Genomic DNA, 24,212 nt, shown 5'->3' on the forward strand with positions numbered 1-24,212 from the left:
ATTTTAGCTTACTGTTCCTTTTGAGATGAGGCCCCCAACGCCTTCTCTCCTGCCAGTGTCACATTACTTTCCTAGCTTTTTTACCTCTACTTATCTAAGTTACTTTTTAAATGTTTTTGAAGGGATCAGAAACCCCTGAAGTCAGACCTCTCCCACGCACTGTCTTCATGTCCATTCACACCTAAAATTCATCCTTAAGGAGAAGACGAAATATTTGTTAGCTTAGGTAAAACATATATATGTATGAAATCAGTCTAAGTGCTAAAACGAACCTGATCACAGAGGAACTGAAAGTTTGGAGGCACGCTGTTACTACACTGAAGCTAACTCATGCTTTCCTTGTTTCTTTTTTTCTTTTTCCACTTATGATTATTATTTGTTATTATTCTGTATTTACACTGTGGCAGCATCTAAAACCCAAATCAGGATAGGGGCAACTGCTGTGCAAGACCCTTGCAGTCAAACAACTAGAGCTACTAGAAAATACCCTGAGGGAACATGCCCATCCCCTAAGCTTGACAGGTTCGGAAGAACAGCTTTGATTTTGGAAAAGAATCATTTTTTGGCACAGAAAAAGTAGAAGGTTTCAGTTTTCCCAGGAATAAATGTTTCGATGCTCAGTTTCAAAATAAGTTTGTATTCCAAAATATATTACATATTACCATATGTTTTAAAAGCATAACACAAGATAAAATAAAAAGGTCCAAATTCATGCACAGTGCTTCCGTTTTAGCAAAAAGAACAGTGCCAAGCCTAACTTAACATTAAACTTTGTGCAAGTGCCCCTTTTCATTGGGGATTTTGAATTTTCAGCATTTTACTGCCGTTTGGAATAGAATTATAAAAATTCAGGCTTTTGGATGTAGGGATGTAAAGTTTCTATGTTTTAGGAAGTAGAAAATACTTTCTGTTCTTGAGTGACATTTATGGGTCAGGAAAAGAATACTGCAGAGTTTTAAAGGAGCCAGTTATGAACTGATTGATGTGCTATCTTGTGTCATATTTGCTGAATTAATATTTTGCTCCGATGCATATGTTTGATTTGAAGAGTTTCCTGCTCTGGAGATTTCATAATTACTCAGATATAAAGATCCAGGTTGAAAAAAAATGACATTTCTAAGGCTCAGCCGCGTTCAGCCAGAGCTTGTCACCAGCCACAGGGCACAAGCCTCTAGAAAAGATGACACTATTCAGTAGATAAGAATGGCAACTTGCAATTATTATATTTCCTTTCAAGGTTTTAATTTCTATGCTGTGTTTCAGTGACATTGAGAGTAACAAGCAGGACAAACCAAACCTAAGCAACAGCTCCTTGCCATTGCTCTCCAATAAAAGGAAATGTATCACTCTCTATTGCTTTGACCTTTTGCAATGAGATGTAATGAAGTGACATAAAGCGAAGGGGCTATGCAGCTACCAAGTTTACACTTGAAAGACTTTATCGCAATGCTCAATTGACATCTGAAACTTCCTTCTAAACAACATGTTTACTGAGGTCAATGAAGGATATTCTCTTGACTTCAATAGGTTCTAGGCAGGCTCTTCAAAATTATTACACTGGCTACCTGAGTACCCGCTGTATCTAACGCTGAATAAATACGGAAAATGGATGAATGCGATAGCTATGTGAAAAAAAGAGTGTGACATCTGCAGAGTTTGAAATAAAAAAGACAGAAGGTTAAAAAAAAAAAGGCAAAAACCAGAGACCAGCCCTTTGATATGTATTTTCTTAAATAAAGATTCCTATTTAATCCTACAAAATGCTACTGTATTTTAGCTGAGTTAAACAAGCAATCCAATAAAAAAAAATGTTAATCCTGTATTGTTCATTTTCTCTACTCTTAACACCACCCACAGTCTAGGTCTATTTAACAGCAGACAGAATTATTGATTGGTTCTGTTTTGCATTTAAGAATACCAAAACCACCCATTTTGAGTTCTTTAGCAAAATATCCCACTATTAATGAGTATACAAAAGGTAAGAAAAAGGAGAGAAAGTGAAAAACTAGTCTAGACATCTTAGAGATAAAGACACTTTTCTGTCTTTAAACAGCTTTCAGCAATAACAGTTGGATAACTCTTCTAGCTGCTTGTTCTTGCCAATTTGATGACAATTTGTAGTGAATCAACAAGTTCAAAACCAAAAAATTTCACTTAATAAAATGTTTCATTTTACCCAAGCCAGGTTTTTTAACTTCCAATCTCAGAACTTTTATAAAAGATTGTTATTCCTTCTATGTAAATCAGAAAAATATTTCTAAATGAAAATTTAATGGAAATTAACATTTTTCTACATTTAAAAACGGGAAATGCTGATTAAAAAATGTCACAAATAAATGTTTAGATTTTTCCAATATGCTTATTTTCATTATTGAAATGAAAAAAAAAATTCAAAATATTTTTGATGTCGTAAAATGAACCTCCCTCACTAAAAAAAAAAAAAAAAAGAGGGAAAATATTACATACCTCAGCAGAATAGTCAAGTCAGCTTGAGTCAGTTACCAACTGAAAAAGCAGGACAGGATTTTTGACTCATTCCCTTGAACCGAAAGGCATGGTACTGATGGCTGTCACCTACGTCTCTATATGCATACATGTAGAATGTATGTAGAGGTCATCCATAATTACCTTCTAGGCTGGACTTCCAGTGGCATCCAAGGGAGAAAGCTGCCTTTGACTTCATTATTCCCAGTCCCGTTATCTGTTAATTTCCTGTAGAATAGTTCAGGTGCTGTCAGTAGAGATTACTGCTACTCCTCTCTCTTTACAGTTGAGGTGCCTGGAGTGGCCAGATAACTAAAGGAATGTTGGAAAATAAGTGGAAAAATGATCAAGTACAAAAGTGCATCAACATTATGAAGTCCTTACAGAAAAGTCTTTAAAATTACACCGAAATCCTATAGGATCAGAGGACTTCTACACACTCATTTAGTGTATAGATTCATACAGAGAGGTCTAAGCTTTTTTTTAAAAAGACACATAGTCCATTCTCTTGCGGAACAGCTGTATAATGGTAATGAAGTTAGGGCACTGGAGGTGCTCAGGCCCTCTAATGACAGGCTCTATAGCAACAGTTTCTCAGACAGGGGAGCTGTGTAACCTTCTGGACCTCACTGTCTCTCTACACTGAATACAGAGAGAACCTACATGGTCCAAATGAGCAAAGGATGCTGGGATGACTCTGGAGTTGAAGGTCATTACTTCCATGGACTAATGCAAATAAACCAAGGTCATCATCATAATCTAATTCCATAAGATTACTCTAAAAGAATTTAAGACAAGGCAGAATAACAGAAAAATGGTACATAGGTACTCATTTATATAAGCTTCCCTATTTCCCTCCTTTGGGAGGGATGTACAGCTGAATACCTATACAGATGTGTCTACTGTGCACTTAATATTCAAATACTAGGAGATTATCTATAGTGGCTAATATGGCTGTAAAAAATATGTAACTTGGTACTATATAAAGTCATTTTTCACCTGGATTGTTTCTGAGCCTCAGCAATTGCAAATAGGTTCCAGGAAGAGTTTAAAATTATCTCCAAGTTGTATATGTAGTGTTTTAATAGGTTTTCAAACAATCTGAAAAGATGGTAATTTTAAAATAGTTCCTCTGTTCTGCTGTGACTTGGGAAGACTGCAGGAGAGAACTGTCTGGTAAAAGATGGGCTTTCACTCTGGGAAAACTTGAAATAAAAAGGCGGGAAACCATATGGATACAAACAGCGGATTATTTGCCAGCACTTTGTGTTTTTTCCCTACTGAGGTTGCAGTTTTTAGAATGAAATGAGATTTTCCCAGCTTATGCTTGGAGTGGATTTCTCACTGAAGTCACACTCCAGGGTTTACAACCACAGAGACCAATAACACAGGATGGATGCCATGAGCCAAATCTCTCTTCCTGCAGAAAAAAACTTGGGAAATAGAGAAGATGTAAAATAATAAATTGAAGAAGATTGAAAGCACTGGGAAGAATAAACAGTCAAGGGCTAATTTCTTTTAACAATGCAGAAGTTGCCACAGCCTTCACAATGTCGCATACAGGCAACCAAAGCTTTTTGGGGAGAAAATGCCTGTTTTCTTTCAAAATCTTCAATGGAAGGCAGCGTGCATTTGTGCACACTTGAGGATGTGCCATAGGCTCCTACCAGCACCACTAGGATAATATTGAGGATTTCTCTTTGAAGAATAGATTTATTTAAAGCATCCTATGTCTATCTCATCAAAAACTTCTACTGTGGATCATTTTATGTTCACCTTGCCTAAAATAATAATCCCCATTCTTCCATTGTGTCCTTGGAAAAGGTAACCCTGACCTCTCCCTTTTCTTCCTGCGTGCCAGATCAAAATTACAGCAAATTCAGACCTCCAGTGTCCTTTTTTCCCAGCTTTGCAGACCCCTCTCCCTCGCAGACGTCCTGCTCACCAATCCTCACCAGCCAGAAGTGAGCTGCAGCTTTCTAGCGGCTATGGCACACATTTCCAATCGGTGGAGGGTGCTTAGGAAAGCAAAGGAATAGCTTTCAACCTGGGGAAAAGCAGACGTGGTGAAAGCTGAGGTGTTTGTCTGGCCTGGCCCAGCAGTTTACGCAGAACCCATGGATCAAATCAGCAACTGGGATGTGGGGAGGGTGTTTAAACTCAAACACAAGACTGCTCCTTCAGGGAAAAAATAGCGTGTTTAGCTTAGATGAAGAGCACTTTCGCTTTTCTAGAATTCTCTTCCTTTTTTATTTTTCTTTTCTCATTTCCCATGTGTTGCTGGTAGCTAAATTCCCCTAAGCCTTTTGGAGATGGATAGCTTCTCACCTCAGCCACTCACCACTTCAGGAAATTTTGCTCAGGGAAGTGCCTCAGCTTACCTCAGTGTAAGCTGAATCAACATCAGATAGATAAGCTTCGCTGCGTCTTACCTACGGGTTGCCTTTTGAGGCTGGTAGGCTGGGAGAAAAAAATTAAAATGAAACATTTAATGTTCTCTAAAAAGTCACTAGATCATTGTTTCCACCTTAGTGCTTTGTTAAGGGAAGGCTGCACCCGTCCATCAGCAGCACCAAGCAGTGCACCACTTAGACACTAATGCTCAGAAATCTCAGGGAAGTGGATAAAAATAGAGGGGGAAAATGCCAGGTGAAAGTGGGCAATTCATAACACTGGCTTTCAATATTAGTTGGTTTAATTAATTGAATGTTCAATTACCCAAACACTTTGCCTTCTGTTCTAATGATGTTTCAAATAATAGGCGAAAAAAAAAAATGTCCAGCTAAGGCTAGGAAGCAAACAGAGAAGAAAAATACCCTTTGGGGTAAGAGGTGGAAAAAAATCAGACATTTGTTAAGGAAATATTTCCCCAGGTAACATTCAATTTTGCATATGATTATTCACAGAAGACATAGGGTGGCAGTTCAAATGTACACATTGTTTTTCATCACTGGTTTAGATAAACATGGCGCTGTCATGAAACCGTAATGGACTCTACCTGAGGGCTGTCTCTACATTAAATGCTAGCAAACAATTTCTGTATTTGTCTGCCCCAGTGTTAAGAGGAGATTGTTGACTTTGAACCTTAATACGAGACATTGCTTTTTAGCATTTTAAAATAACACCCTCTTTATTATTTTTTCCTTAATATTTAAGCAGGTTGAATAATTTTGCAAAGGGAATAATCCTCTAATTTCACTTTAATGAGCGTTTTGTAAAGTCAAACTCTGCAGAGGTTTCAAAACTGTGTCATGAAATACATAGACATTAAAACCAAGGCCTGGGCATTAAACATGGCAATGATGTGGCTGCCAAGGCACTTTGCTTTCAGTTAGCTAAATCACGGACAAGTCACAACAAGAGCTTTAGCGAAACACGATTCCAAAGTCAATGGGACCTATGTAAGGTTAGGCCTAAAGAGCGAAACTACTCAGGTCCTAAAGCACTCCTGCCAAAACCAAGAGGAGATTCAGCACTCACTACGGGACACCTGGATGGAAGTGTTTTGTCCCAGGGCAGTTCACTGAAGCCAGCGTAACTATTCAAGGAGAGCTGTACTGAGGCTTCTGGTGCAGGTACAAACCGTGTTTAACCATACGCATAGCTGTATGCATGTGAATTGAGGTCAGTAGACTCCAACTTTACGTTAACATTAAGCACACACCAATGAGTGTACACCAAGGTACTGAATGACTACCTCTAAGCTCATATGCTGTCAGCTAATAAAATAACCAAATATACTTTGAATTTTGGGCCTGGTCATACATAACTTTCCTAAGCACAACCCAAACCAAAAAAATCCCCAAAGCCAACCCGCCCCTCCAACCTACTTTCCCAGACAGTATAATGTCATGCATTCCAGCATAGTTCTGCAAATCTGTTATGCAAGAACTGTGTTCCCAAAAACAGCCTCTGGTTATAGCGGTGCTGAAAATATGTTGTTGTCATCTTTTTTATCAACAAAAACAAGGGGAAAAAACCCTTATTTGTAAAAATAAATGTCCAGGTTTTCATTTATACAGGAATGACTTTGTTGTGTGGTATGCCCTTCAATAAAATTATAGCTTAGGTCCACGAGTGTGTGCATGTTTTGAGGTCTTATATTCAGTCTTATCCTTTCTTCATTTTAAAGGTATTCAATAGCATTAACAACCAGGAATGTAAATTACACACATACATACTCATGTACATTGCCTACCTAATTTTACAACTCCTATTAAATGCTTTAATTACTCACAATGGGTTATAAATAATAAGCCAGAAATGCATCTAAATATTTTTTACAGCAACACCAGAAGCTATGAAACTCCTCAGAATACGAAAGGTCCTCACTGAAAAATAGCTTTCAAAATTTACAAATGAAAAGTCTTTAAGAATTCAGACCCTTAGGTAGGATTGTATTTTTTTTTCCAGATTTTAATCCACTTTACACTACATTAACAGAATTTTAGAAGGCCTATGTTTTAAGACCCTTGCTGTTATGCTAGTCTGCTCACATATTAAAAACTACAGTAGAAAACCATTTCTTTTACCTAATTATGAAGAGAATGAAATTAATATACTTCCTCATAATAACCCAGCACTTCCCCAAATGCATGTATTTTCATTATTTGATTGTACGTTACTTATTTCTATCCCTTTGACCTTATTTCTTATAAATATGTCCTAAACTTCTTCAAGAGTATGGAAAGAATATTTAATACAAAGCAAAGTAATTATAGTCTGAAGATTCTGAAATATAACTGAAGTGTATCCCTGGGGCTATTTCCTAATAATTAGGTATGACATAAATAATCATGATTAATTATGTTTCTGGATAGTCATCTGCCTCCAATGAAATATTGTTATCCCTGATAATGCTTAACATAAAAAAACCCACAACTAAGTGTGTTTAAACAGAATATTTTCTTAAACCTCATATGCAACTCAGCCACACAGACTATAAATGGCTTTGATGCTGCTCTGATATATTGTGCCACTGGAATACCAATTCTTCATTTCTGAGCACATTAAATAATATTGTCTGGCAACAAATCAAAATCCAGGAGACCACAATTACAGCAAATAATTTTATTTGATGCGTTTTTGTTAAATGGGTTTTGAACATGATCTTGATTTTTCTTTTGTCCAGTTTATTAAAGATGTGATAAATTGTTTACCTATTTGTTACATCCCTCTGATTACAGATGTATCAAGAAACAGTACAGGCAGGTATGTGGATCAGAGCTTGGGCAACGGAAGATGATTTTAAAAAAACTTTTGTTGATTTTTTTAACAATGATTTTGTGAGTACCAACTGTGTTTCTGGATCAAGAAATGAACTTTTGTTCTTTGAAAGAATGCCAAGGACTTTCCTGTTTATGGCCAGCACCTTCATGTAGTTTTAATAATACACTAAGAGTGCCTTGAGGCTCACCTTAAACTGTGCAAGACAGTGCCCTGCCAAAGGAGTTTGGAAATAAAAATGAAAAGTGAAGAGCACAATTAGCAGCACTTTGCACATGAAAAACCAAGGCACAGGGGCTGCCTCAGAACTTGACCTTCAGGACTGGACTTCCAGGTGAGTACTGACCCTACCAAGAGCTGCTTGGCCAGACTCGAGCGTGCCCAGCAGCACACATGGGCTCAGCCGTGGCAGAGCACCGGTGAAGCCAGCCCCCACGAGCTCCCTCACAGGCATCCCTGGCTGTCCTCGAAAAGGGAGTGTGGGCGGGAGGCAGACTGTGCCATGCTGCTCAGGGCAGATTCAGATACCTGTCCTTCGGAGAAGAGTGGCCCCCGCCTGTAAGATAAGCCTGTAAGAGCTCGGGAGAGCTGGTCACCACCTGAGCTGGGCTTACCCTGGGTTCTCCAGGTGGGTTGTGCTCACAGAAACACAGGTAGACTTCAACAAACCCAGAAACTGAAGCAAGTGTCAATTCTAGACATTGTTGGCCAGTCCTTCTTTCCTTCTTTGTATTGGCTGTTTTAGCCACAACTAAGTTAGAGCCCTCTTTGGCAGGGGCAATGGAGGCAGAGTCACCTTCAAGCTGTAAGCAGCACAGTTGCGATAAGCAAACACAAAGATGACTGCTAATGCAGCAGGGTGATCCCTGGAGATCCATGGCTTCAGCAGGCCTGCCGCTGGATGCACAGATCCCTAAAGTTAAGGCAGAGGAGGTGGGGGAGAAATGAGGAGTGCTCAGGTTTAAAGCAGCAGTCTTAACAAGCCACAAGGTGGAAGCAGAAAAGCCAGAGGGGATGGCAGCTGTCAAGATGAGAAATAAAATGACTAAACAGGATGCTCAGTTGCAAGAAAACAGCAGGAAAGAAGGGGACATATTCTTAAAATACTGCCATGGACCTAAAGAGGGGTAAAATAATAAAAAGCTAATAAAACGCCCACCTGCCAAGAGTGTCAATAAAAATGATAGGAGCAAAGGCAAAGGACTTCTTCTTGGCAGCAAGAAGCACAGATGGTCAAATATATAAAACATGAGCCTATATGGGTTTTTCATCTGTGTTACATTTCCCATGAATCAGTGCTCAGGAAAAATGTGTACCTGGATTATGTTAAGTGTGAGCAAACTATGGATTTGTATTCATGAATATTCTCACCATAAAGCCATGTTAAAGATTTTTAAATCCTGTTCAGTTAGGTCTGATAGAAGTACCATAGAATAGCAATGCATTTGGTGAGGTGTATTCATGCAAGTTGGGAATGGAAATACGAAGAATTCCGAAGAGATTTATTTTAAACATACTTGCGCTTGCCTCACCTTCATGTCAGGAGTTGGGTAAAACAATACCTAAGATAAGTTTATAGCAAATCACGGAAGTAGAAGGCATTACCAGTCACTCTGTCATTTTGCTAGAAGGCATTCCTGTATTTAACATACAAATTCATACTATTGTCAGTGATGTAATCCCTGCTTGTGCAAATATTCAATGAATATGGTATAAAGTTTCTGCCAACATTCAGTTGCCAAGCTGCAGCTGCACTCCGTCCACGTTTTCAGTGACTGACAGCATGTTATTTTTAATGCTGCTTGAAAAGTAATTTACATGGCAGATATAACCAAGCTGTATAATTGTACCTGACTTTTGCAATCCTACCCTTAAAGCCGAGTTACATCATTTGAAGCAGTGTATTTCAATGAGACTATATTCTGAGGATAATGAAATCCCAGCAGAATAAAGACTGTGGAAGGGACCATCTCTGCAGCCTCTACAAGTTAGGAAGAATTGGGAAGTCTCTGCTGTCTTTGGGAAGCGTAGAAGGGAGCTGCAGAGAAGCTCCCCAGCCCCTGGGTCAAATGGTGAGCCTGGACTTGTGCCCTTACCGACTCTTTAGAAGCAGCCTGGCCAAAAGCCCATCGCATATCTTTATACTGACACTAAAGCAAGATATCTGCTCAGTTTTGCTCACATTCCTTCTCAAGAGGAATGAGCTGTTTTGAGGCTGGGAAGACAACCAGGGGAACCACAGCTCAGGACTGAAGCATGGAGTGAATCAAAGTGACACTGTAAATATGCAAATATGAACCCAAACCAAGGGAAAAAAAAAAGAAATATCAAAACCAGTCTCTATTCTAACCTTGATGGGGTCATTAGAAGTAAGTTATATGCTTTTTTTCAGCCATGGGCCATATTCAGCCTTACAATATGTTTAAGAATCATACATTAATTAAAAAAAAAAAAGTTGTGCAAGTGCACCTATGATTTGAAGTTGTCCCTTGAAGGCAGCCTGAGCTCTCTTTTCAGTGCAGAAGTTTCCCTGGTATTTTTTTCCTTTGTTGTGGCTCTGTACTAGTTGGCTTGGTCAGCATATACTTGCTTCCTTCTTTGTCATGTTGTTTTGTAATGAACTCCTATTTCAGCATGGGGCCGCTTCTCATTCTGCCTTATAACACAGGCATGTGGTAAGTGGCTCCAGGAAGGAGCCAAAACATATGTTTCCTTATGGCACTAATTAATTAGTCATATGCACACTTGATACTTAATTGCTATTGTAGACTCTGGCCTGTGTGACTTCCGTGAAAATGTCTGACTTTACACCTATCTCAATGAGAATCATACGCAAAAGTGAAACGTGCCTGTAGTTTCTCTAAGCGAGAGAAGCAAAATTTTACTACTCACACTATTAATTTCTAACACAACACTTACTTTTAAAAAAAAAAAAACATCTTCTGCACTGTGCTCAATAGATCTTCTAATGTTACCAAGCCTGGAAGCATAAAGCATCTGTGCTCTGCTTAAAACTGCTGATATGACAAAGAAAAACCTCTTCCTCAGGACTACTACTCCTCTCCTGTAGCATAACAAGTGCTAGTCAACCACAAGTGCTCCTAAGAATGGCTACTTTTAGTGCTTCTTACCAATAACAGGCAGAGGTTTTGCCCATTAAGGGTTTTATTTTCCATCTTACAATAGTGACAATCATTTGGAGTTTTGCCCATCCCTGTCTGTGCTGAATTTTTAGGTATTTATAACATTTCTATGGTACTTACTGCCATATTACCAAAGCCCCTCACACTCATTAATCTCCCACATAAATTGTTCCTTTGTTCATTTCTTAGATGACTTAGATCAAGACCACAGCCTCTTAAGCAGATCTAGCAGGAAAAAAGAAATTGAGAGTAAATTAGATATTCTTATTTTCTCATTACTTTTCCACTTTAAGTGTTCCTGAAATAGCCAGAATGATTAAAACAAACAAAAAAGCCACAGGGTAAATTTCACCCTTAAAAATGTATGGGTGACTGTGAATTTGGAGCTACTGGAGAGAGTCCAGCAAAGGGCCATGAAGATGATGAAGGGACTGGAGCATCTCTCCTACGAGGAAAGTCTGAGAGAGCTGGGACTGTTCAGCCTGGAGAAGAGAAGACTCAGGGTGGATCTCATCAATGTATACAAACACCAGAAGGGAAGGTGCAAAGAGGATGAAGCCAGGCTGTTTTCAGTGGTGCCCAGTGACAAGACCAGGCTCTAGGTGGCCCTGCTTGAGCAGGGGGGTTGGACCAGATGACCTCCAGAGGTCCCTTCCAACCTCAACCATTCTGTGATTTTGTGAACTCCATAGGACCCACGTCTGAGTGTGGAGACACATTCTTTGGAGACAGAGTTCAGATAATTTTATTTTAAAACCAGGGTAAAACATTGTGTGTCATTTAGGCCACTGCACAGGCTTGTTCTGAGAAGTGCATGGTTAAAGATAATCATTAGAGCAAAGTTCTGAGAGTTTGTAAGTTATTCAGTGTAATAACTTTACTAATAAACTAGGATTAAACCAAAACTTTGAGATGCACTGGATTTGTGAATGGAAGCCTGGATAAATGGGCAGAATAACTTATGAACTCAAAATATACCTACATGTAGGGATCTGATAAGCAAGCAGGATGGTTTACCAGGAGAGCTGTGGTACTTGCCATCCTCAGCTGTCCATCTTCTTCTCTGAGGTCCCAGTCCTCCCCACGGCCACACAAACCTCAGTTGCTCTTGAAGCAGTTGCTGGGTGACCTCAGTTTCTAAGCCAGCATAGTAAACAGGCTCCCACTTTTCTTAATATAGCAGGGTGCTATTTCTATAGCTCAGAAACTGGTAGGCAAGCAAATGAATGCCCTTGTAATGAGGGCAGAATGGCCAGCTGAAGTGAAAACTTTTTCATACCAACAATACTAACCTATGCCTGGGAACCTACAGAAGACTGAATCGTTTATAAGCAAAAGAACATGCACAGAGTAGCATGAATTGTTTGCAGCAAAACCCGATATCTCAAAGACAATATTGCCCAATCCAGGGGTTATAAACTCACATCTAAATTCAGGTTTGTTCAGAGTTTGCTACAGCACACAAATATGTAGTGACTGTGGATCAAAGCAAGATTTTATGCTATTCCATACCATTTTACCACTGCACAACATGAAAATTGACAGTTCCCGGTGTTTTCTGAACCTCAAATTGCAAGCATAACTCAATGCCTGGGTAGCTTGAGCCAGACCTAATTCCTGACAATCTCATATCTTGTCATTTACACCTGTGCAATGAGAGGAGCAAATGGAGCACTGAAGGGTGCTATTTTTCTCCCACTCCTTACAGAGATGTAAATGAGTTCAACAAAGTGAAGGGCAGTGAAGACAGTGGTGCAAACTCAGGAAAAATGAGTCAGGAATATAAACCCCTACATTCCTGCAGAAGGAAAATTATCGAAGAGAAGCAAATCAATAGGCAAGTGTACAGAAATGGCAGTGGCAAAAGAAGGGAAAGAGGAGGACTGCAATTTGAAAACAACCATAGCAAAAGTTCCTTACGAGTCAGAGGACCAAACGAAGACCAACAACCAGCGAGTGGAACAATCCACCCACTCTCTGACAACACACGTCACAGCTGCAGCTGCTGGGGTACAACATCTGAAACGAATATAGCCTATAGCATTTTTCCATAGAAAGTTGATTGCAACATTTCTGCTGCTTAGGAAAAAGAAATTGGAAACATATTTCGTGAAAGACCATTGAGATTGCTAATGTCTAAAGAAGACACATCCCAGAGAAATATGCATAGGAAACCTGAATATCTGAAGTGGTGGAAGGGAGAGAGGCTTACCGATAACCTTAAGCGATACCGACTTCATATAAAAATCTTTCATCATCGCGTTGGCCACTCTGCCCCTTTATTGAGCCAAGTAGTAAAATCAAAGTTAAATTTGAGAAGGTGATGTGTCCTAAGAAAGTGAATTGACAAGAACTGAAAAGGCCCTGGTTTCAATACACTGAAAAACTGCACTGCCTGGAATTTCATTTTACATCTCTGGCACCAGTGGCCCAATGCATGAGATAATCAGGTTGGTGACCGATGAAAGTCTGGCAACATCAGTGGTGGTATGTCAGTTTATATCATACCGTATAGTATGAGGATTTGAACTGGCACAGACTTTTTTTTTTTTTTTTTTAAGTTAATTATAGATCAAGTTTGAAGACCCCTCTGTGCATGCTTTTGTTTTGATTTTTCAGCAGATCTTGAAGTCAATGGATCTACGGTGCCTGAATAGCTGGGCCTCTGTGTACACTTTTATTGTTCTTATATTGAATGAACCATAATAAGGACACTGGGAGAGATCTGTTATTACCCAAAGGAGAAATTCAGTAGCTAGTTTCAGCTGAAATGGGGGTAACTTCCTATGTGTCTTGGAAAACTTCCCTCCCAAAAACGCAGACTACTCCCATGTGCCTACTAATTTCTGTGGAATAGTCAGTTCTCATATTTCATTCTGAACTCGACCACTTAGCTTATTGCAGATTCAGGGCTTAAACACCATCCATGCTGCAAGACAACAGAACTCCTATTGGCTTCAAAGGGGCCAAAATTTCATGAACGAGAAATGCACTGCTCTTAACTCGATTGAAAGAACTGCCTTCATGTCAATGACTCTCTCTGTAGGACTATGCCTAGGGTCTGACTCTCCTGTGGGCAGTCTACACAGACTGCTCTCAGAGGATGCCAGCAAAATGAAATGCCCTCTGGGGGACCACCACCATCCTCCCAAATCTAGGAGTGTTGTTAAATTGGTATGTCCTCAAAGTGCTTGTATTGCAACACTTTCCAAGGGGCTAAGGATCTGCTCAGCTTGTGAATGTCTCCTTGAGATGCTCCTTATCCCAATGCAAAATAATCATGCTTTGACCGCATTTCAGCATTAACACGAATATTAAAAATATATGCACATTCACAGAGGAAAAGATTACAGCTACTTATGACCTAAAACTATGATGACTCAGTGCAGAATGAAGAGAACTAGTCACCATCCCAAGTTCATTTGCCTTGGGAGCTAATTAGGAGTTCTCAGAAGAGTTAATACATAAGGAGGAACTGATACGGAGTTTAGGGTTAGGAAGATAGAAGCCTGTCTTACACCCTTGCTGCATTTCCTTACTCAGGTATCCATATGAGCACCTAAGTGCTTGGAGGCTACAGGTGATGGATGTATTAATACAAGATTCCTTACTCTGCTGTGGAAGGGACCACAAAGGCCAAAAGTCTGCTCTCTTTTACACTTATAACTCACTTCACAGAAATTTAGCTCCAAATACTGTGAGGGTAACAGATGACCAGAAAACAACTGCCTGAAGTCCGCAACGTTTACTGTTTTAGTTCCTCAAACTTTCCAGTTTCGTTAAAATAATACAACACTGCCTGCTGTTCAGCCAGAACTCTATCTCTCTCTTTATTGTTCCCCTGTTGAATCAGTCTCACAATAATTATGTGCAGAGATGCAAAGTGAAATTACTGTAGCAAAGGTGCAAATTCAGCCCAGAATGAAAACAGGCATCAATTTCAAAGTCTGTAACTAGGTACGCTTCAATATCAAATGCTCAGCAGGAGGCCAAGAACTTCAATATTTATTGAGCACATTATGCTTTCTCATTGCATAAATACAGTCCTGTGCTACAATACAAACATATTGTTTTTACAAAAGACTTCAGATGATAGTATTTGAAATGTTGCATTAACATTCAGTTTAGCTTTAGTAGGCAGAACAAGTGTATTAACTCATGAACCCTGAGGTCACAAGTTCTCCTAGAAAACACTTACATTTATTATAGCTGTATACATATATATAATATTTGTAACAAAAAATAAAATAATTTAAAATTGACATTTCAAGGATGGATAAATCAGCAAAATAAATGTTCCCAGATGATCTGCTAACCTCTGCTGATTGTGCCAATTACCCTTTGCAGAAGTAATTAAAATAATTTGCAACAATGGAGAATAAATATGCAATTCACCTGCGTTGCATGGTCATTGTTTAGTGGTAAAGTAGTTGCACGTGAAAAGGATATTCTGAACACGGCAAAAGTAAGAATTTTCATCATATGGAGTGATTTAGCTTTTCTGGTATGTTAAGTTGATCAATTAATGTTACATTTAGCATCTTTACACTTGCCCAGACTTGACAAGGAATTTATGGTAAGCTGACACATCATTTGCTTTTGGCAGATGTCAATTGCGCTCATCATTATTTTAAAACAGAAAAGAAATTATAACTGCAAGGAACAAAAAGGAACATTGCATCATTTTCAGTCCAAATCAAAATATATTCTTGATTAGCTTTATGACACTGTTGGCTGTTTTTCTCATATGTTGTTTACATTATTTACTCAAAAAGTTTTTGTTGCTGTTGTGGCACCTTTCTGGAGGCAAAAAATGCAACAGATATAGATAAAATATGTTCATGTTTCTGACTAAAGGATGCAATGTTTTAATGTACATTTCCCTGACTCCCTGAACATCTGATAGCAAATACTAATAAAACATTCACACTGATTCTAGTAAGTCAGGCCATTATAGTCGTAATGCCAAGTTATACCAACTCAGTAAAGAACTTCAGTGATAACTGTGGGGATTTGTCATATCACTGTGGGCAGACAAATTTCAGTCTTCCCATGAATGGGGATACAAGCCAAGATACGAGCCAGCTCTGAATTAGAAGCCATTTAATTAAAGTTAGCACAGTGCTGAACCCAAATTAGCAAGGTTTACCAGGAGGCAGCATATATTAACTTGAGCTCAGCATGGTGATAGGGCTATGTGCAGCCAAGTCTGCATAGACAATAATCTCCTAAGGAACAACGCCTTCCAGATGACCCAGTCGGCCAAAGCACGGGCAAGGCTGAAGGAGTTAAAAGGAAGGTTCTACTATCTCTTTCCTTATATATCATCCTTATGGAAAAGAAAAAAAAAAAAAAGGAAATAAGGGAAATACAGCCCACTGGTTACATGTAGTATTTAGTATTCCAGCCCTGTTACAGTTAGAAATATGATTTTAGTTTTATTGGACAATTTGTGCAAATTGAGATCAAAGGAGCAGCAGACAACAACTTTCTGGTCCGTCCCAGTCTTTACTGGGGATACTGACAATCCTCCTAACAGACTGAATTCACTGACCATCAGGATCTATATCCAGTTGTTAGAGAAAGAAAGCAATTTTATGTGAGGAGATCTTTACACGCAAAACCTCCCATTATGTCTCCAGGTACCAGCTCTTCTAAGTTCATACAGTCCAAGCAGAGGAAAGGAAATGGTTTATGGGAAAATGAAGGAAACATCCTTTCTTGTCCTAGATGAAGTATGCAAAAACTGTGGTCTTACAGTGCTTTGATATGCATGTCTGGGTATTGCCATTAAAATACCACGTATGGCTGAAATACTTAGCATGTAGACAATCCTAATTATCTGTTAAGTGCTGTGTAAACATCAGAAACAGCCATGATATTCCCAATTTACAAAGCAGTAAATCAAGGCAACAAAAGGTTATTGCTACTCTAATACAGCAGGGAACTATTTAGCTTTTAATTGCTCTTCTTGATCATTCTCTTTTGGTTTATTTCTTTTCATCTGCTTTGTAACTTGGTTAGGGAAGAACTATATCTAGATGCCACCTCTAAAGTCCTTTACATTCCATTCAAATCAGCAATCCAAATTTGAAACTTGATCCAAAATTTATAATTGGTGTTTTTCTAAGGGTCCAACTATTTCTCAAATCTAGGTAGCTTCAAACATTGGGACTTCTAGTTGAATACTCCCTTTTTTGATATGCTATAGATTTTCCTTGTGATGAAATGGAAGACAATATGAAAATACAATCTGAATGAGAAGATAAGCCCAGATCAAGATGAAGCAGTCTAATAAAAATATTTTTATTTGGAACCATTTGTAGTCGCACTTTTTTTTAAAAAAAAAAAAAAAAGGAAAATTAAAATTGTCCTTGGAAAGTTTATGTTAAAAAAATTAATCAAAAACCTAAACTTCCTCTAAAAATTGGATAGTAATTTTTTTTTACTATGACCCCTGGCTATGTGTAAAGCTAAGTACGTACAGAAGTCTTTTGTAGCAGCAGAAAGGAATTGATCAGTAATCCCAGTAAATGTTTTTCATAAATCATTTTCATTAAAAAAATAATAAATGTTTCAAAATAAAACTCATGCAAATGCTACTATACCTGTGAAACAATGAAGGGGAAGTCTGACAATCAGGGTGTGAAGTACCATATTCAAGTTACATTTGCACAGAGGATAGACTAGCTTAGGGAGTGGAGTTCCACGTCCTGCAGCATGGAAGTCAGCAAGAATGCTTTCACTGACTTCAAACAACATAAGATTAAGCTCCTGGGAGAAGGAGTGGAGAAATGCCTATTTTTAAAATACTTCAACTTCTAAGCATACAGATAAAGCTGCACATGGATGTGTTATTTGAGAAGTAATGCATGATCACCCAGTTAAAGACTGTAAAATGCATAGGACCAGAGTTATAGTTACATGATATACTCAGCTTCTGAAATGTTTAACTTCTGAGTGAATAATAGTGAAGCCATAACATATGGTTCTATATTTAATGTTATATTAAAGAATGTGTGTGCACATAAATTGTATATATAGGGAGCATATATACATGGATACCTACCTATATATATGGTCACACACACACATGAAAATTTATATGCAAGTCATGCACAACAGTAAAAAGAATAGGTCAGGCTAGAGAAATACTTCCAAAGCATTTAGCAGGAATGAGCATTTTATCTTCAAGTTTGCTGAAGTATTTTGTCATTCAAATTTCTAAAGTGAAATCGAAAATATGCATCTTGGATCTTTAAAAATAAACAAACTTCCTCACCAAGACTTTCAGCTATGGAATCAAGTGTTTGCTATTTGAATTTCCAAAGAAAAAAAAAAAAAAAAAGCAAGGATTGCACACAGAATTAGTTGCATCAAAGGAGTCTTAAAGGTTTTCATAACAATGACACAAAGGATGCAGTTTTCCTGTTGCAAAGACAACAGAAAGGCATTAAATTAGTAGGAAATTCATAATAGCAGCTTCTTAGAAATGTAGAGTACAACTGAGTATCCAAGACTACAATATATTGGGACTTCTACCTAAGCAAGGTCAAGTCTTCAAGGTGTGAATTCCACTGAATTCCACCATCCAGTACTGGAAGTGTTATTTTTTTTCCTTCAGGACCAGTGATGCACATAAAAAAAAAGGTTGCTAATTATCAGTGGTAATAATTATACATTTAACAAGTTACCATTACACTTCAAAAAGTTCACACTAATGCGTGAATAGTTATTGGCCTAATTAAGCATCCGATATTGCATCTACACACAAAAATGAAACATTAGTTAAGAGTGTGACAGTGGTTTTTATGTTAGATAAAAGGAAGAGGTAATTTGGATAACTAATGCCTAGACTGAATTTATTGCACACAGCTCACAAAAAGCAGGTAATTTCTATCCTTCAAAACATTTTAGGAGCATATTTTCCCCCACCCCTCTCTCTTTTCAGTGTAGCTTTCAGCTGCACATCTTTTTTTTTTTTTTCCAGAGGTGAAATCAAAGAAGAAACATCATAACTCCAGCAGCCTGAGGGGGTTGGGGGTTTTTTTGGGGGGGTGGGAGCGTAGCAGGGTCTTGTACAATCCCTCTACACTGAGAATCCATCAGCTTTTGCATGTTAGAGCACAGGGTGCTTTGTGGTGTTTCAAGCTGTAGGAGCTGATGAAATCATACAGTAAACAAGAACATCTCTTACATAGACGCAGAGATACACAATTGTAAACATCTAGTGAAAATCAGTTTAGGATGCAGCACTTCACAAAGAATGGCTATTGTTACAACGGCTTTCATCAGGTTGCTGCTTCTGTATTAATTTTCCTCCTACCATTGCACAAGGCATATAAAGCCAGGTCCTGTGATAATAGCCATTTATCCACATTGTTATTTGGGCCTCAGCAATGAAGGAGGGTAAATTGCAGGAAGGAAGACAAAGCCTCCCTACTATCCTGCAAATGCCATGATTTCACAGTTTTCCATTTTTATTAACATCTGAATGAATTTCCTGGGCCAAGATTACTACATTTGATCAAACACAGCACTAAGTCATCCTTGCTTGAACATCCCCCTATCACTGTCAATGACAGAAAATTATACAAGCCTAAGGAGCAGCCTATTTCTGCAACATTTTCCCAATGGAGCTTTCTCCCTCTCTCCCCACTCACAACAGAGTTCCCTCCACGCTAGGCAGCTGCATAGTCGGTTCGCCCATAGAGCCATGGAGCCTATGGAAAACACACTGTCCCTTTCACTGTAGCTTTTCAGGAATGCCTAAAGCTTTAGGAGAACTTATTTGAACAGAAATGCAAAATAGTATATAAACCCAGTCCTGATGCTGCCAAAGCCTAGCCAGGCTGCATGGCTTTGTATCAGTCTGTGCATCTCGTACCTGTCTCTGTGTGCAAGATCTTGAGAGAAACATGAGGATTTGCAACATTCCAGTGTGCAACTACTTTAAATGTGCCACTGCTGTTTAACTCCTTGTACTCTGGTCCAAAAAAATGTCATCTGTGCCATAGCCCTGCATCCCTGAATCTCCTGTTGTTCCCTCCATACCCAGCAACAAGGCGTCAGTATGTGCATATTCAAATGTCTGCTTTAAAGCCTCTTTAAAAAGCAGACTGGAAGCTTTATAATGTTTCTGTCTTAGAGTTTCCAGGACCAATACTGAGACCACAGGCAGCCTCAGGTACATTTAATGTATAAAGCCCTAAATACACACATTCCCCTCATACCCTGGGACCAGCATCTAGTAGGAATCTTTTCTCACCTGTTTCTAAAATGAAAGGGCATTGGAAAGACTGAGAGCTGTACTCTTCCTTGCACTCATGGCAACTCTGTTATGTGCTGGATAACTGAAATAACATCCTTAACAGCTGAAATGGAATCTTTCCGTACTTGTATATACAGATTCTATCAATAAGGAAGTAGACATTTTAAACTAACTTGCTCTTCCTATACCCTCCTTCCATCTCCTGGTTATTCAGTACCTTTCATGGTCCCCAAGGATGCTCTTGAAATTGCTCCCTTAACTCTGCATGCAGAGCTTGCTGGTGGCAGTAGTTAGGGGAGCCTGGCAACAGTCTCCTGAGATGCAGAGAACCTGGAGGGAAAGAAGACTCTCTATACTATAGAACCAAGAAAGGGGGGAAAAAACGACAGACACTTCTGCTGGAATGTACTTCAAAAACCTTTTCCAATCCCTGTGCAAGATCTGAGGTCAGGTAGGGCAGAGACTGCATTCCCTGTATTTCTTTCACCTGAACACTACCCCATCTGTTTTAGGGGTACATTAGAGCACTGTGGAATGAACAAACAAATGACCCTAGATGACCTCTAAAGGTCCCTTCCATCCCAAAGCGTTCTATGATATTTGCTTCATGCTGATCAGCTTGGATGCACTTTTTCTATTCACATCATTACAACTTGACCACAGCTTTCAAGTTGAGCATAAGCTTAAATGCTTTGCATAGGGACAGGCTTTATTAAACACAGTTTAAATTTAAGCACAAGTTCTTAAATGTTTTTTGGAATTATGGAATAAGCAACGCTGGAGGCAAATTAGCCAACCCACTATGTTTTTTTGTGCCTACATTTTTATCATGTATTCCTCTGTCTTTTGAACATACCATGTCAAATTTCTATATTTTTAAGCTGGGCTAGGGATAACAATGGAAACACAGGCCAATTGCTATTACACTTTTTATGGCATTCAAAACAGTACCAGAATACACTGATTTTTCAAGTAAAAGCTGCAGATAGGTATGCCACAAATTACCCACCTGTAGAAGCCACTCCTAGTTAAAGAACTTTTCATCAGTCTTTCAAAGTTAAACAGAATACTGGAAGAAATATCCTCTCTGAATTGCAGAATGAGTCAGCAATACCTGCAGTGTTTTGGAACTGGGCTTTACAGAGGTTGCTTTTATTTAAGCCATTAGCAACTACTAAATTAATTCTCTTCATTTCACATTGTATACAGCTGATGGAAAATGTGGGGAAAAGACAGTCTTCAAGGCATTAACCCCTTCACTCCTCAGGATGCTTTTTATGCCTGAAAGGAATTTGATGATTTCAGCTCTCTTTTCCTTCTTAACTTTGCCTCCATTAGGATTGCTTGCATGAATAAAGGGTTGCAGAAACTGGCCCTTATATTGTAATGTAATCACAGATTGATTCAGCTCTGCAATCAGCCACTCATCTGTGATGATCATTTCAGGGTCCTGCCAAGAGTTTCTGGAAGGCTCTGTGCTAGCTCTGTACTGATCACATAAACCACTAAAAAAGTTCTTTATATATTACTTTGCACTAATTCATATATCTTGTTCTGAGGGGAGGGAGGGAGAGAGGAAGGAAGGAATCATAAGGAATCATAAAGAATGCTGTTTCTGAACATTAATAAAATATCCATGCATACCATCCCCAACAAAAACAAACACTAAAAAACTGCAGACACAAATAAAATCTGCTGTTCAGTTAAAAAAAAAAAAAAAAAAAGAAGACTGAAAAAATAAGATTATAAGATTTAAAGAAGGGAAATGGTGTGTGGTTTGGAATGTGCATTTGGAGAGAAAAGGGATATCCAAAGATCAGCATCTCTGAGAATAGCCCATTTACCAATGTCTAAACAGCTAATAACTGAATGTAAAAGTGTCTACTCAATCTAATAAAAATGTACTATTATATTATTTACTACAGCATAAACCTTATAACATTAACATGAAGAAGGTAAACAGAAAACTGAATATTTACTGTGTCAAAGACTAACCTTACGTTCCAAAGTTTGAGTCAAATATTGCTACTAATTATACTGACAAGAATATTTCCCCTGGCATGAGTGGAATTACTCTGAGTTAAAGAGAGTATACAGAAGTGCTGAATTTGGCTGTTTGTCTCTTGCTTTGTGACATCCATCTCTGCTGACTCCCTCATGCTTTGGACACCTGGAAAGAGCCAGGACTCTGGTATTAGCTACTGGCTAGGACTCTCAGTTCTGTGTCTGGAGTGCCACAAAATCTTTTTATTTCTGGTATACCTACCCCCCTGGAAGTGCCACTGCTATCTTCTTGTTCAATGGCTTGTATCTGGTACTTTCAACAAATGTTGTCCTCGCTCTCTATACCCTAAAATGACAAATACATCACCTGGAGGCTGTATCCACCAGTTCCTGCCTAGCACTTTTCTCTTAAAAGGTGACATAACACTTCAGAAGTGGGAAATAAACATCCACAGGGAATTCTGAAGAGGGAAGGACATGTGCAAGTGCAACCATGTGGTGAATCTTTAACCACAAAATGTCAGCGTTGTCTTAAAATACAGATCAACTCTACAACGAGGCACTAGCTAAACAACTAAATATAAACCATACAAAGCCACGAGTGGTAGAAGCTCCTTGTATCTGCTCAATTGTTAATAGTTTTTCTCCAAAGTGGATTAGTTTTCCATGGTGCTAATTAGAACTTTTGCTAGGTCGCTGTCCAGATGCTTGCAATTTAGCATCAGTGGAAGTGCCAAAGGCTGCATCCACACTGCTGAAGGTACCCACCTCAGACAGTGGTCCATGGATTGCCAGCCAAGTAATGCAGACTGGCCCATGTGCCCCCTGCAGCTGACTTTCCTCTCTAGAGCAGGCTGACTGCACACCTACTCCAGAGCACTCTGCCTGGAAGTGTTCAGAAAGAGAATGTCATCTACAGCAATTTTGTCTAGGTCTCAAATGCAGGACAGGTGTATTTTGAGTGCACCTGCACTCCTCATTCTATACTCTTCACATGAGAGGATCCTTTGCAGGACATACTGGTTCTCCCCCAACTCAGATATCCAGATGGTTTTACCCTGGAAGGTAGAGTGTGGTCGAGGGGTAGTGCAGCCCCATCCGATGTCCTGCATTACGCTCCCTGTGCAGTCAGGGTACACCACCCCAGAACTCCTCTGCCTGCAGCACAGGCAAGGCAGCGTGGCTGCAACACTAATAACTGACCTTCCGGTGTCAACATCCATGGTCCAGGTACTTTTACACCTGACACCTCTCTTTCCTAGGGAATGTCTTCTCTACCACATACGAGTATAATTTGGTCCTTCCATGGTGGAGAAGAAGGCTTGCTACAGCTGTGTGATGATTTGCTACTCAACCTGTGATATTAACTTCACTGAAAGACTCCCTTGTTAGTGTAAACACTGTCTTGTTAGTGTAAACTAGGAAGGTGACAATACGATTTTCATAGAGTATGCTATGATTTTCTGCCTGTCTTTCTTAGGAACAATTTTTGGACCAAAGAATCCAGACTGGGATTCATCCTGGAAGTCCAGAAATTCCCTGCATGACAGGTTGGGTCTTCCATGCCTAGAAAAGGCCACAAAAATCCTTTAGAAGACTTTTATAACTGCACCCACTCCTTGCGCAGCTTACTACGCCAGCTGGACGCTGAATTTTGTACTAGGGGTCAGCAGTGTACCTCCTGAAGTGAGAATATCTGTTTTACAGCCAGGGGCACAATATGACCTATAATTATTAAAGACCAGAAGAGGATTCAGCTCCCCTTTGTGAGCAGTATCACTGACTATTGATGTGAATTACTGCTTCTCAGTAAGGGAGGTAAAACACTTAGAATCTCTTTTCACATCCAAAGCAAATAGCAAGTTCTCATATCCAACAAAAGTTCCAACCATATTTTATTATGAATAATTCAACCTGGTTTTCCCCAAAATGAGGAATACCAATAATTCTCAAACTCTGGAAAGCTTTTCAAATTAACCCATTTTATTGCTGTAAGGCCAGACTTTTTGAAACTCTAAGTTGCGTTTTACTGTCCATGTTTTTGCACTGGTCCTGTGGGACTGCTCTTAGTGTATGTTATCATT

At 39.0% G+C, this 24,212-nt stretch overlaps 1 protein-coding gene across 2 annotated transcripts in view; it reads right to left on the reverse strand.

Annotated features, from left to right (window-relative positions):
• Positions 1-24,212, reverse strand: part of LOC148055650 (uncharacterized) — a 169,446-nt gene that overhangs the window by 80,318 nt on the left and 64,916 nt on the right. The window contains exon 1 of one of the 2 annotated variants that reach the window (XR_015704909.1): positions 2,629-2,688. The exons of the other annotated variant lie outside the window; for it this stretch is intronic. The gene's annotated coding sequence lies outside the window, so the exon portion shown is untranslated. Of the gene's footprint in view, positions 1-2,628; positions 2,689-24,212 lie in introns of those variants that run through there. 2 annotated transcript variants of the gene reach the window in all.

Source organism: Nipponia nippon, unplaced genomic scaffold (assembly GCF_047370975.1).
Source record: "Nipponia nippon isolate SJK-2023a ecotype South Korea unplaced genomic scaffold, ASM4737097v1 scaffold_2, whole genome shotgun sequence".
In the NCBI taxonomy this organism is placed as follows: Eukaryota; Metazoa; Chordata; class Aves; order Pelecaniformes; family Threskiornithidae; genus Nipponia; species Nipponia nippon.